This window comes from Zea mays, chromosome 8, assembly GCF_902167145.1.
Source record: "Zea mays cultivar B73 chromosome 8, Zm-B73-REFERENCE-NAM-5.0, whole genome shotgun sequence".
In the NCBI taxonomy this organism is placed as follows: Eukaryota; Viridiplantae; Streptophyta; class Magnoliopsida; order Poales; family Poaceae; genus Zea; species Zea mays.
In genome coordinates, this window is record NC_050103.1 from 92,525,701 (window position 1) to 92,540,608 (window position 14,908).

Below are 14,908 nucleotides of genomic sequence, written 5' to 3' on the forward strand. Positions count from 1 at the left end.
TAGGAATTTGCGGTGGTTCTGATTAGATTAGTGCAATGATTGGGAGACACCCGTTCGCCGCACTGATACGGTGCCAGCGGAGACGGCCGGTTAGTGCGCTAATGCATGGTGACGTTTAGCTTAATTGCTCAAGACTTCAGGTACGTAGAACATGGATCAGTTAGAAAAAGGGCTAGTTTCCTGACTCGGATCTGATGCATGCAGGCCGATTGGTGCTTATACAAAACAAAAAAAATTGCTTACATCAAGACACTAATTTGGGCATGATTAAGACAAGAAATGTAGTATATATTTTCAAAAGGGTGTAACATATGGACTCTGTTTTCAAATGCACTGACGGCGAACTTCGGTAGCAACAGGTAACGCAAGAAGGGCTGCACATCATCAGCACATGAACTTGGCTGCAACCGGCCGGACTGCGAAGGTTTTATATGAATCCTATTTTTATATATGGCACGTTCTTATTAGGCTCTGTGTGGTTGGATCAAGCAGTTTGCTTGTTCTGCATGTTTCAAAATTAATTTGTTCGATTGATCCTTTAATAGTATTCATGTGCCGCTAGAAACTATTCGCAATATATATATATATATACTAGGTATGTGCCCGTACGTTGCGACGGGAGTAAAAAAATTGTATGAAACATAGAAGCGGAACGACAAACATCACTATAATATGCAAAATTCGTGTGGTAAATATTATCAACATCACACAAATTATTTCTAAAGAGTCAATATAAAATTTTTAATGTCAGACAAATGTGTCGACAACCGTACACTAATCTAATCCTTTTTACAATATCGATAAGTCTTTATTTGTTTACGTGAGTTGTCCCTAGAATCGTAGATTTGCAAACATAATCTACCGAATATAGTAGTTTGGAACAACATAGTATCTGAATTTGCTCATGATTGTATTCTATACAATGTCATGTAATATACAATAGCATGAAAAGGGTATGCTCAAAATAATATAATCTACTAACTTTAATCACGAAAGAAATAATTCTAGTGTATGAGTCCTACTCATTTTAATAGCCTACATTTAAATTTAGATAAACTTAGTGTCTACGCTCCACACATTTTAATACTACATCAGTCGTGACCTAAAAAAAGCTATGTTCTCTACTTAACTTACGATTAGCAAAACTACGACATGATATTATCGACCTTAGTATCTCATAAATTCTTTGTGAACAATCAATACAACACTAAACTGATAAAAATCAAATTATACTACAATGAGAATATCATAAAAAAACATCTTGCAAAAACATTTGGTTTTTATAGTTAGAACGTGATTAACAGTTGTCCATTGGATCCGTGCCGGTCTGGTCCGATCATCGTGTCGTGTTTCGACCTTATTTGCAGCATGACAAGTTAATCTCGATACAGACTAATTTTTTATAGTATATAAAACCAAAAACATGTGTGTGTTGGCTAGACGGGTGTAGATATGGAGCCAACAAACATGATTTAAACACATCTTACCTTATTTTTCGTGATTGACGCACGATGACGATGAAAACCGAGACTTCGGTCAACACTTACTAAGATATTTTGGCATTATTTGAGAATTTATTATTTGAAGGTGATCTGATCTCGCATTGGTGCACACGAGCTATCCAATCTTGCACAGAGCAGCCTTACGGTGGTCCTTGTATCTTATGACCTGTCAAAATTTGTATCCATGTCAATACTTTTACGACTATTATCAACATGGATACAAATTTTGACAGGTCATAAGATACAAGGACCACAGTAAGGCTGCTCTGTGCAAGATTGGATAGCTCGTGTGCACCAATGCGAGATCAGATTATGAATGCTTCTAGTACTGGCTAGGACCTACTGCCATATGAACATTGCATTTATCCAACTATCAGAAGGATGATTAGTGCGCTATCATACATATTTTCTTTACATTTGGGAAAGACAATGTTGAGAAATCAGACATCACATTGGACATTTGTTCAATTGTTCTCAAGTTAAAACTGGACCACAGGGAAAAGATGCCCCATTTGGTGGCAGAAACGTGGATTGTCCTGCACTTAATGAATTGATAGATACAGATACAAAGAACCCAAAAGCATGGATCAGATGTTGGCAGCTTTGCACTCAACTGAAGTAGGCGAGCTGCTAGTTTTCAACATCAGTCGTCGTGACTGGGTCTGGCGGATGTCTAACTGTAGGAGCTCAGAATCTTGCTACTTTCCCTGGGCTCTGGATCGTCGGTGTTGGTGTTGGAAATACTCACACTATTACAGATAGAGTAGCTGATTATGATCCACATCTACCCACAAACTACAAAAAAGAAGGGACGAACTATTAGAAAATGGTGAACAGATAAAATACACAAAATAGAACAGATAATTTGCAATTAGAGATAAGCAATTCCATGTGCAAGAAAATTCATTGACTAAATTTCTTTGGCTTGACACTTAAGAAATCTCGTCCTTCCATGGTTTTTGCCATCTGCTAGAAACAAAGAAAAGCTACCACTCACTGAAAGTCTGAAATCAAATTCAGATCGCAAAACCCGTCTCAAGGTTATGCTACCTAGACATAGAACATACCATGAGACTTTCTTCTCTGCTTCTGTGGGATATAAACATAACCTATGTCATGACCAGAAATCAGATGACACTAAGTTTCTCAACTGTAGTCGGTTGACGATATCACTTCATCATCAGTTCCAACACTCTTGTACCCATACTATAAGTACTACATTCCCAGCATCATACAAACATAATATGAGTTTAATAATATCCTTTTTAATGTATAGTTCATATATATGTTGGACCTGACATCGTCATTCAATACTAATACACAGAGTACATTTCATTTTGTTATGTATTTGCACTTAAACCACCAAAGTGTCTGAAACTGTTACAAGATTGAATATTTTAGAAATCGCAAAGATTATACCATGCCATCAACATATATAGAGCATGTGAATCATGATAACCAGAAATGTTGGAAGCCAAGCCAAGTGGTACCTCTTGCCTAGAGTTTGTTTCACTGAACTCTTCAAATAGTGTTGTGAACAAATAAGCTACAAACTCTCTAGCAGGAAATAAGCTACAAGTAATCGCTAACTGAGAGGTATGACATGAAATGTTCCTGATTCAACTTAAATCATGGCGCATTTAGACTCCACATTAGCATGTTGTTGACATGTATGTTACATGTATACAAGGTTCAGAATGTGTTTCGTTCCCACCACTATGACGCTTTATTAAAAAAACTTAAGAAAAGGTGGGTTCAGGAATCCTTCATCAAATCTTGAAGATGATGTGTGGGAACGAAGATGCAATATAAGGTGTCATTTAGCTTGTGCAAGGCCGCGTGGAATGTCAGCTGAGGATTTGGACCATTTTTTAATTGTTAACTGGGTCAGGTCAAAACTTATGCTAGACATGAAGAAATGTTAAGCGAACCCAAACAAGATGATATCTCAAATGATCATAGAATGGAATTGCTGATAATATTAAGTCAAAGTGATCAAAATAGAAAACCTGAACATTTCTTTCCTCCACTAGAATCTCCTTCACCTTCTCACACAACACCCTTACTTGTACCACATAAATTGCATGGGATAAAAGCCTCCAATTCAGTACTACAAATCATCACAATCTTGAACTGAAGAGGAGGGTTAACAGACTCTTAGAAACATCCATTCCCATCCAGTACCACATAAATCTGGGAAGAGAAGCAGTCACTAAATAGTCATCGAACAATCTAGTGATCACTTTGCGATTGTAGCCTGCTAGGTGATGCAATGGTTCTGAACTCTAGAGGAAAGAATCAGATCCAACAAAGTAAAATGAAAAAAGAACCAGAGAAAAACAAAAAAGTAGAAAAAAGAGAAAATTATGCGTCGAAAGCATGTACAAATCCTCACAGCGGAACCAATCAAACGCCCAACTTCCTAATACTGCCATATGCTTTTAAAACGTGATAAAGAGCCAATCTGAGATAAGAAACAATACAAGCATTCATAATAGCTAAATATTTGGTTTCAGACCCCACCTGAAATCACAGAATTACAGACCAAATCATCAATATCTCAAAATATAAAACAAAAAAATGCAGTGAGATATTACTTTCGGCTCTATAAATCAAGACATGATGTTCAATAGAATGACGGCCAAGAAAATACAGTTGATGTCAGGCTTGAATTAAAGGGAGGATCATATCCTAATCTGCAACAAGGATTGACCCTAAATAGCTTTTGCAGATTACCATAACTGAAGCAGAGCTGAAGCAGAACTGAAGCTTCACACATGTGCATTTCTTCAACAAAATGTGGGGCTCAAATTGTAAGGCAGGTTCTGCCAAGATGGAACAGGGCACTAACCTCTTAATGACTTTAAATTTGGAAAAGGTAGAAACTTCATAGGAAGGCAAAATTTAATTTGTCCTCAGCTACCAAAGATGGCGCCTCCATCGGTAGTGTCTCCTCAATGGCCATCTAGCGCGCGGGCACGCCGATGCAGAGTCTGGTGGATCCTCGTAATCCTTATCCTTTGTAAGGTGTCCAAATCTATAAAAATATGTGAACACACACTGAATATATTTCTACAGAAGATACAAACACACTATAAGTTGGAAGATCTAAGCAACCATATTCTAGAAATAATAGCCCAAATAGCTAATGAATTCATTGTTCTTCAGAACAAATACATGGTATGGCACAACACACATCATCCAGAATACATAATACACTAATCAATGTCTCATGAGAGAGCATGCTGATAAGAATAAAATGAAACTAATTAATAAACTGGTCTTGAGAAATAAATAATCCCAAAACCACATAATCATGTGGTACGTTACAACTGAAAATAATGCAAGGAATCGCGTCGAACACCTGGTGTAACACCAAATCCTGATTTAGAACACAACAATAATGTTCTTCATTTTCAAAGAACTGTTTTCTATTCTGCTTATGTGGTTTCTATAATTCTGTTAGTGGGTTCCTATGATCCGTGTACATGGTTTTTTAATTTCATCATGGGTTTAATTTCATCATGGTATGACGTAATAACAAGGCATGTTAAACCTTTGATAGCAGGGATAAAAAACTAAAAAAATTAGAGGACGACTAACCTCACTGATGGCAAGATTAAATGTTGTTCTAGAAAAACCACCTTGACCTATTTCAGTAGGTCCAAGAAGAGGGAATCCTAAAGCATAAAAAGTCAGAAATTGAAGATTAGTGCAGACGATTACAATGTTAGTGCACTCATACTCATGTCAACTAAAAAATATTTATGTTGTTAGGCATGCTAGATGAAGGCATATTACTTGCAAGCCACCAAGAACTTTCATATAGAAAATTGAACAGATGAAAATACATGGAGCAAGTTACAACTAAGGAGGTGAAATTGTGTTTGAGAACTACCAGTGGTGACACTGACAAAAGAGAGGTTGGTGACGGCAACACAGACAACATCAAGCTCATCATGGGAGGAGACACAACGACAACCCCTAGAAGCTCCAAGAGTGGCAAATCTGAGCAGCTAAAATAAATGCAGCCACATTGTACTAAAGAACGGGTATATTCTATCTTATATTTATAGCCTCTATCCTATAACAGATGACATTTTTTAACCAAACATTATTTGAACCTTCTAGTGCAAAACGATCCTAATAAACACTTTCTCGGACAAGCAGTCAGCTCCTCAAAAGGAAAAGGAAAAAAAGAACCACCTCAATGGATGAATATGCTAGTGAACTAAACAATCAAAATGCACTGGTCAGCTATATAGTGTGCAGCTAGAAATTGATAGCTTCACTTTCCTGATAGTTATTACCTGACTTATATGGTCCCTGGCATTTTGCAGCTGAATTCTAGTCCTACTGTTTGCCATCCCTAATTCTAGGATTGGGTCAGTTTTTGTTAGACAAATTATTAGTAATTTACATGCTCTATAGCGTAGGGAAGATCGACTCTGCTAGCTAGATTATTGCACATACTTATATTTTGTCTATGCAGGTAAGTTGTAGCCACCTAATTGGAGCAGAAATGAAATTATACATGGTTTGAACCTAAAATATCCTCGACCTTCCACAAAGGACATAAGGACAAGGGACTATGGAAGAACACTATTAGCACTTCAGAAAAAGCCCAACCGATGCAAGACTATTAAATACCAACCGATGCAAGACTATTGAAATTAAAGCCCAACTGATGCAAGGGACTATGGAAGAACACTATTATCCTATAATGGTGCTTGTAGTAAATACAGAACATCGCCAAGTTATATGGACAGAGTCTCCAATTATGCCATCTATTCAAATATAAGGGATTAAATGCTCAAATCATTTCAAACAATACCATAGATGGCTTCTTCCAAGCATCTAGCAGAATAACACATGAATGTATACAATATATAAACCAAACAACAGATTGTTCCAAGCATCAAGCAAAATAGCACAAAAAATGTGAGTTGTCAATAGAGAATATAAATCATACCATGATAGTTTAAAAGGTACTCACATCACTGGATTCACCCCAACAGAGCTCTACGATTAGAATGCCCCAAAATGACTCAGGCACCTACGGGTTCACCAGCATCTCAGCACAGAAACAAAAAAACTGACACGTATAACCAATTTGGAAAAAATACTCCAGTTTTTACTCCATTGGTGGCTTGGATCATCAAAATGGAACACTATAAACATTACAGGATCCAATCCATGACCAAATACAGAAGAGATTCAGGGCAATTACTTGACTCAAATACAAAAGCATTGAAGATCTTGACACTTAAAATCATGGGGTCATTTTAGAAAACCAGGCCAATCTTGTCCAATGAACAAATCTAGAACCACTCTGACATAATCAAGCCACATTTTCAAGAAAAAGTAGAGGAGCAAAAGGGCATGAAATTTGTGCCAGTATACTCCTCCAAGAGACCGAGACCAAATTAGATGTGCTTGAACCAATCTGACCGATGGGCAAGCACTCAATACAGAAGAGGGAAAAAACCTGATCTCGCAGATTTTAGGAAATGCCCTTGTGCACCTAGTAGTTCAGTGATGCGACTTCGAAATCCAGCCACAGCGGCCCTTTGACCTACTACAAAAAAATGAACAGCGAACTCACCACTACCTTTGCGCACCTCCTCATGTTCCAACCAACCAGAACAATAGCACTTCCGATGCAGACAATAGCAGTCCATTGAGGTGGGTGCATGCGCAGTTGTGGGCTGAATTTGGAATGAGGGCGAGGAAGGGGGCGTAGTGCATGCCATGGCCGCCAAATATGGAAGGGGTGAAATTGTGTCCTTTGTGGAAGGGGGCCGCCTATCTGTTGCCTCTTAGTTTGGAAGGAGATCTGCGGCCTGTGGGCGAGATCCGCCTCCCCACGGGCTTGGCGCGGCGTGAGCCCGGAGGCGTGCATCGGCTGTGGCGCTAGATGGAGAGGACGACATTAGGAGGGGAGAGGAGCACGGTAGACGCGGGGCACGGCGTGAGCCCGGAGGCGTGCATCGGCTGTGGCGCTAGATGGAGAGGACGACATTAGGAGGGGCGAGGAGCACGGTAGACGCGGGGGGACAGAGACGGAGAAGAGGCGAGCATGATGTTGGTGTTGCAGAGATCAACCCACAACCACCCTTAGTACATCGGCGTCCCCGGTCACGAGAGCGGCGAATTGGGCCATGGCCGCTGAGTACCCAGCCTCCATCACAGAGGCCTAGAGGGGATAGAGGTGAGGGCAAGTCCGGCCACCAAGCATGCCACGAGGGCGTAGATCCTTTGAAAACAAAAACGACCAAGAACAAATTAGATCAACACAAACTAGTCATGAAATCCTTGAAGCATTCGAAATCACCCTCACCTCACCTCCAAAACGACATCAAAACGGTGTTGTTCCCTGGCACGGTTGCTGTGTACCTGGCCTCCATCGTGGAGGGGATAGAGGCGCTCCAAGCGTTCTCTTCGCCAAAATTCGGTCCGTCGATGCGCCTGCTGAGGGGAGCGCCTTGGTTGAGCTCTATCCTTCCTTATTATGAGAGAGGGGTCGAGGATGGATAGAGAGGGAGAAGAAAGGGGCTGGGGCTGGTCTCACCGCGGGGTGGGAAGAAGAACCGGAGTTGCGATCTGGAGGCCACCACACGGAGGCTCTACCCTTCCTACGGGAGAGCCATTCGATGCTACCTCGTAGATCTACGATCTATCCAGGCACGAAAATGGCGTTGGTGCAGGGGTGTGTGTGTGGTGCGGTGCAAGGGGGAGGGGAGGTTGATGGCTTTGGAGGGAGGCATCGTGCATTGTCTCTGCCGGTGGGGTGGGGCGGGATGGGATTTCCGGTAGGGGTGGGCAGCGGGCGGTATAGACAACCTTCCATTGTGCAGATCCATTGCGAGGTACAAGAATTCCATGGATGGCGGGCAGAGGAGTAGATGGTGCACCTTCCATGCATGGCGGACCTTCCAGTAATGGGGAGAAGAGATCCGTAGCAGATTTGGACGACGCGGGCGCGGTACAGACGACCTTCCATTGCGCGGATCCACAACGTGGTACAAGAATTCCATGGATGGCGGGCAGAGGAGTAGATGGCGCACCTTCCATGAATGGCAGACCTCCCAGTAATGGGGAGAGGAGATCTGCGACAGATTTGGACGGTGCGGGCGCGGTACAGACGACCTTCCATTGTGCGGATCCGCGACAGATTTGGACAGGCGGCGGCGGTGGGGAGGAGGGTCCGCGGGCGTTGATTGACGAGGATCCACGGGCGTTGATTGGTGGTGGCGCGTTGTCGTCCGAGCAAAATGGGGCGCTGATGGCGGGGCGGGTGGGGAAGGACGATCGCAGGCAGAACGTGGTGCACTACTGTGGACGCCTACAATAGGTTCATATAGAGTAGTAGAGATATATGGCTAAAAATCAAAAGTTTAATACTAAACGGCGCTAGCAGAAATGTGGTTTCACTAATCAAACGCCAATGCTATTTCTAATGGCAGGTTTCCACCACTAAAAATCGATCTAGTGACCGTTTGCTTAAAAACGCCACTAAAAATCATTTTTATCCTAAATTTTTGAGTTTTTTCAAATGATCTCGTATGAAAAAACCATCAACATAAAAGTTATAGATCTCTAAAAGTTATGAAACTTCATAGATCACAACCTTTTTTATTTGAAATCATTTGGCTCTCAAAAATTGCATCTAAATTTATCAAACTTAAAATGCAAATTTTGCAAACGTAACTTGGATGGGTAAAGTACCAAAATAAAAGTTGTAGAACTTTAAAAGTTATGAAATTTTGTAGTTGACAACCTTTTTATTTTAATTCGTTTATAGTCTCAAATAGTCAATTTATACTCGGAATTGATTTAATATGTGGGCAACAAAACTGCAATAAAAACACGAAGTGATAGGCAGAGCGGTAGAGGGGCTACACATGAGGGTGAGGTTGTGGTTCGATTCCCACCTATCGTGTAGCGACGAATTTTGCACGAAAAATGCTGTGACTTGCTATTTTTAAAACACATTTTATGTTTCCTGGAAAAGATTTTCACTAGGGTTTTATTAACTCGACCACCAGTGGAAATCAATTTCCACTAAAAGTAGACTATTTGGCTTGGAATATAACATTCCACCACTTTTCAAATCTGAAATATAAGCCTATTGTAAATTGATGGGGTGGAGCATGAGAAATGAATTTATGTAGCATCAGAATATGTTTCTACTCTGCAACTTATAAGGCGCTCTTTCGGATCACTCCTGTATAACATAAATCATTAGGAACTAGCTAGTCTTTTCCTCTTCGACTCAACGTCATGCTTGATCTTCGACACCACTTTAAACCGAAGTTGTTACTCTCCGGCTATAGCTACGGCGTTCATTGTTGTCATTCTCAGACTATATCTTCGTCTTGAAGACCTTCGACGGAGGAGAAAACTCCCATCGTTCGTGACGAAGCTCCTGTATTAACCAACATTATGCTAGAAGCAAATGGTTAGCCGTGTTTTTGAGGACCTTCGGAAGAGGAAGGCCCCCAACAGTAGCCCCTCGCAGTATTAATTTGTTTCTTTGTAACAAATTTAGACTATGATATGAATGAAGGACTTTAGCCGAAGGTTCGAAAAAACACCTTCCCTTCGCTAGAATAGCGAATCGTTCTGAATCGTGGGACCCACCGATCAGTGGTGCTTTGTGTATATATAGAGAGTCTTGCGCTATGAATATTTTTCGTGTCGTCTAGCTTTTTGTGCTGTGATTGTCGTTTTAGCTTTCGTCTTTTGTGAGAACAACTGTTCTTCTGAGCTTCGGCTTTTGTTGTGATCACCATCGAAATGGCCAAAGACAAGAAGGCTATGGACCCCGCGCTCGCTAGTTTTTACGAAGCTATGAAAAGAATCAACGTTGAAAAAATCACTGATGAAATGTTGGCTGGGCTATCTGGGGATTCCAGCGATAGTGACAGTTTCGATGTGGAGAGTGATAATGAAGATACCGAAGATCGGCCATGGAGGCCAAGCCATGTTGTTTTCGGGAAATAAACTGTTAAGCAAGGGCAAATTGAAGCGATGAAGGGAAAATATTTCCACGACATATCCATAGTGAGGGTTAGGGGAGAAAACACTGTTCCACTTCCTGAAGCAGATGAAGTGGTAGTATTTAAAAGTTTTATGAAGGTTGGACTTTATTTTCCATTGCACAAGATGCTGGTTGAAGTATTGAAGACATTTGAGATATACCTTCACCCGCTTACTCCCGAAGCTTTAATTAAAGTGGGAGTTTTCATTTGGGCCATGAGGAGCCAAGGGCTGGACCAGATGCCAAGTGCTTCTGCAACATTCATGAATTGTCTTACCAGACAAAGGAAACTAGGAAGGAACAGTATTGAAAGTCGCCTAGAGGGGGGTGGATAGGCGGAAACTGAAATTTACAAGACTTTAAACACACCACAAGCCGGGATTAGCGTTAGAACAAATGTCAAGTCCGGGAGAGAGGGGAAAACAAATCAACCAAGAAAATAAAGCGGATGACACGGTGATTTTTTTACCGAGGTTCGATTCTAAAGAACCTAGTCCCCGTTGAGGTGGTCACAAAGACTGGGTCTCTTTCAACCCTTTGCCTCTCTCAAACGGTCACTTAGACCGAGTGAGCTTTCTCCTTAATCAAACGGGTCACTTAGACCCTACAAGGACCACCACACACTTGGTGTCTCTTTCTTTGATTACAAGTCACTTAGAGAACAAGAATGAGGAAGAAGAAAGTCAACCAAGCAACAAGAGCAACAAAGAAACACAAGAACGATCCTCTCACAAGTCCTAAAGACTAGAATTGAATTGGGGACTTTGATCGGATCGATGGCTTTGATTTGTGTCTTGGAGTGTTGCGTTTTTCTCTTGTATTGAATGGAGTGTGATGAATGCTTGGATGGTTGGAGTGGAGGTGGTTGTGGGGTATTTATAGCCCCCAACCACCAAAACAACCATTGGGGGTGGCTGCTATCGATAGGCGCACCGGACAGTCCGGTGCGCCACCGGACATAGTCCGGGGCGCCAGCCACGTCACCCAACCGTTAGGGTTCTGACGCAGTCTACCGTTGGAGCGCTGACTTCTAGTGGCACCGGACAAGCACTGTTCACTGTCTGGTGCGCCTCTGACCTCTGATCTGACTTCTGCCGCGAACTATAGCTCTGTCAGGGGCACTGTGCAGTCGACCGTTGCACTGGAGAGCCGTTGCTCCACTGGTGCACCGGACAGTCTGATGCGCCAGACCAGGGCACACTTCGGTTTCTTTTGCTCCTTTCTTTTTGAACCCTAACTTGATCTTTTTATTGGTTTGTGTTGAACCTTTATGCACCTGTAGAGTATATAATCTAGAGCAAATTAGTTAGTCCAATTATTTGTGTTGGGCATTCAACCACCAAAATTATTTATAGGAAAAGGTTTAAACCCTATTTCCCTTTCAATCTCCCCCTTTTTGGTGATTGATGCCAACACAAACCAAAGAAAATATATAAGTGCAGAGTTGAACTAGTTTGCATAAGGTAAGTGCTTAGGTTACTTGGAATTAAACAAATTTATACTTTTACTAGATATGCATGGTTTGCTTTCTTTTATTTAATATTTTGGACCACACTTGCACCACTTGTTTTGTTTTTGCAAATTCTCTTGGAAACTCTTTTTAAAGTCTTTTTGCAAATAGTCAAAGGTATATGAATAAGATTTCAAGAGGCATTTCCAAGATTTGAAATTTTTCTCCCCCTATTTCAAATGCTTTTCCTTTGACTAAACAAAACTCCCCCTGAATAAAATTCTCCTCTTAGTCTTCAAGAGGGTTTTAATAGATACCAATTGGAACTTATACTTAGGTACTAGTTTTGAAATTCCTCCTTTAAATATGCCAATTGAAAAAATCATATTAATTGAAGAAATTTCTATCATAAGATACCAATCAACATACCAATTTGAAATCAATTTAAAAAATTTCGAAGGGTGGTGGTGCGGTCTTTTTGCTTTGGGCTAATACTTTCTCCCCCTTTGGCATTAATCACCAAAAACTGAGACTTTGTGAGCCCTTAATACTTTCTCTCCCATTGGTACGAGTAAATATGAGTGGAAGATTATACCAATTTGAGAGTGATGTGGAGCGGTGGCGAAGGGTAAATGATACCTATAGAGTGGAGTGGAAGCCTTGTCTTCGCCAAAGACTCCATTTCCCTTTCAATCTACGACTTAGCATAGAAATCACTTGAAACGCATTAGTCGTAGACATAAAAGAGATATGATCACAGGTATATAAATGAGCTATGTGTGCAATGTTTCAATCAAAATTCCAAGAATCAAGTATATTTAGCTCATTCCTAAGTTTGCTAAAAGTTTTCTCATCTAAAGGCTTGGTAAAGATATCAGCTAATTGTTCTTTGGTGCTAACATAAGCAATCTCGATATCCCCCTTTGTTGGTGATCCCTCAGAAAGTGATACTGAATGTCTATGTGCTTAGTGCGGCTGTGTTCAACGGGATTATCCGCCATGCAGATTGCACTCTCATTGTCACATAGGAGAGGGACTTTGCTCAATTTGTAGCCATAGTCCCTGAGGGTTTGCCTCATCCAAAGTAATTGCGCACAACAATGGCCTGCGGTAATATACTCGGCTTCGACGGTAGAAAGAGCTACTGAGTTTTGTTTCTTTGAAGCCCAAGATACCAGGGATCTTCCCAGAAACTGACACGTCCCTGATGTGCTCTTCCTATCAATTTTACACCTTGCTCAATCGGCATCTGAATATCCTATTAAATCAAAAGTGGATCCCTTGGGGTACCAAAGTCCAAACTTAGGAGTGTAAACTAAATGTCTCATGATTCTTTTCACGTCCCTAAGATGAACTTCCTTAGGATCGGCTTGGAACCTTGCACACATGCATACGTAAAGCATAATATCCGGTCGAGATGCACATAAATAGAGTAAAGATCCTATCATCGACCGGTATACCTTTTGATCTACGGTCTTACCTCCCGTGTCGAGGTTGAGATGCCCATTTGTTCCCATGGGTGTCTTGATGGGCTTGGCATCCTTCATTCCAAACTTGTTAAGTATGTCTTGAATATACTTTGTTTGGCTGATGAAGGTGCCCTCTTGGAGTTGCTTGACTTGAAATCCTAGAAAGTACTTCAACTCCTCCATCATAGACATCTCGAATTTTTGAATCATGACCCTACTAAACTATTCACAAGTAGATTTGTTAGTAGACCCAAATATGATATCATCAACATAAATTTGGTATACAAACAGATCTTTTGTAATAGTTTTAGTAAAGAGTGTAGGATCGGCTTTTCTGACTTTGAAGCCATTAGTGATAAGGAAATCTCTTAGGCATTCATACCATGCTCTTGGGGCTTGCTTGAGCCCATAAAGCGCCTTTGAGAGTTTATACACATGGTTAGGGTACTCACTATCTTCAAAGCCGGAAGATTGCTCAACATAGACTTCTTCCTTGATTGGTCCATTGAGGAAGGCACTTTTCACGTCCATTTGATAGAGCTTAAAGCCATGGTAAGTAGCATAGGCAAGTAATATACGAATTGACTCAAGCCTAGCTACGGGTGCATAGGTTTCACCGAAATCCAAACCTTCGACTTGTGAATATCCCTTGGCCACAAGCCGTGCTTTGTTCCTTGTCACCACACCATGCTCATCTTGCTTGTTGCGGAATACCCACTTGGTACCTACAACATTTTGATTAGGACGTGGAACTAAATGTCATACCTCATTCCTCGTGAAGTTGTTGAGTTCTTCTTGCATTGCCAACACCCAATCCGAGTCTCTTAGTGCATCCTCCACCCTGTATGGCTCAATAGAGGACACAAAAGAGTAATGTTCACAAAAATGAGCGACTCGAGATCGAGTGGTTACCCCCTTATGAATGTCACCGAGAATTGAGTTCACGGGGTGATCTCTTTGTATCACTTGGTGGACTCTTGGGTGTGGCGGTCTTTGACCCTGAATCTCTTGATCATCTTCCTTATCTTGATCAACTTTATCTCCCCCTTGATCATTGTCCTCCTCTTGAGGTGGCTCATCCTCTTGATCTTTATCTTCATCATTTTGAGCTTGATCCTCATCTTGAGTTGGTGGAGATGCTTGATTTGAAGATGTCAGTTGATCTTGTTCATGAGTGGGCTCTTCGGATTCCTTAGGACACACATCCCCAATGGACATGTTCCTTAGCGCGACGCACGGAGCCTCTTCATCATCTAGCTCATCAAGATCAACTTGCTCCACTTGGGAGCCATTAGTCTCATCAAACACAATGTCACAAGAAACCTCAACCAATCTAGTGGATTCGTTGAAGACTCTATATGCCCTTGTGTTTGAGTCATATCCTAGTAAAACCCCTTCTACAGCATTAGGAGCAAATTTAGATTTTCTACCTCTTTTAACAAGA

General features: G+C 41.2%; 1 long non-coding RNA gene across 5 annotated transcripts; it reads right to left on the bottom strand.

Moving 5' to 3' along the window:
- Positions 1-1,932: 1,932 nt before the first annotated feature.
- LOC103635547 (uncharacterized) lies at positions 1,933-8,810 on the bottom strand. 5 transcript variants are annotated; one of them, XR_002264570.1, is made up of 5 exons: positions 7,843-8,810; positions 7,114-7,758; positions 5,106-5,182; positions 3,512-4,539; positions 1,933-2,297 (listed from the first exon to the last, which is right to left on the bottom strand). It is a non-coding gene; the product is annotated as an uncharacterized lncRNA (long non-coding RNA). The 5 variants fall into 5 exon arrangements; XR_557458.2 differs by having other exon boundaries at positions 6,499-7,758; XR_557459.2 differs by having other exon boundaries at positions 5,106-7,758; positions 7,848-8,810.
- Between the last annotated feature and the right edge of the window lie 6,098 nt (positions 8,811-14,908).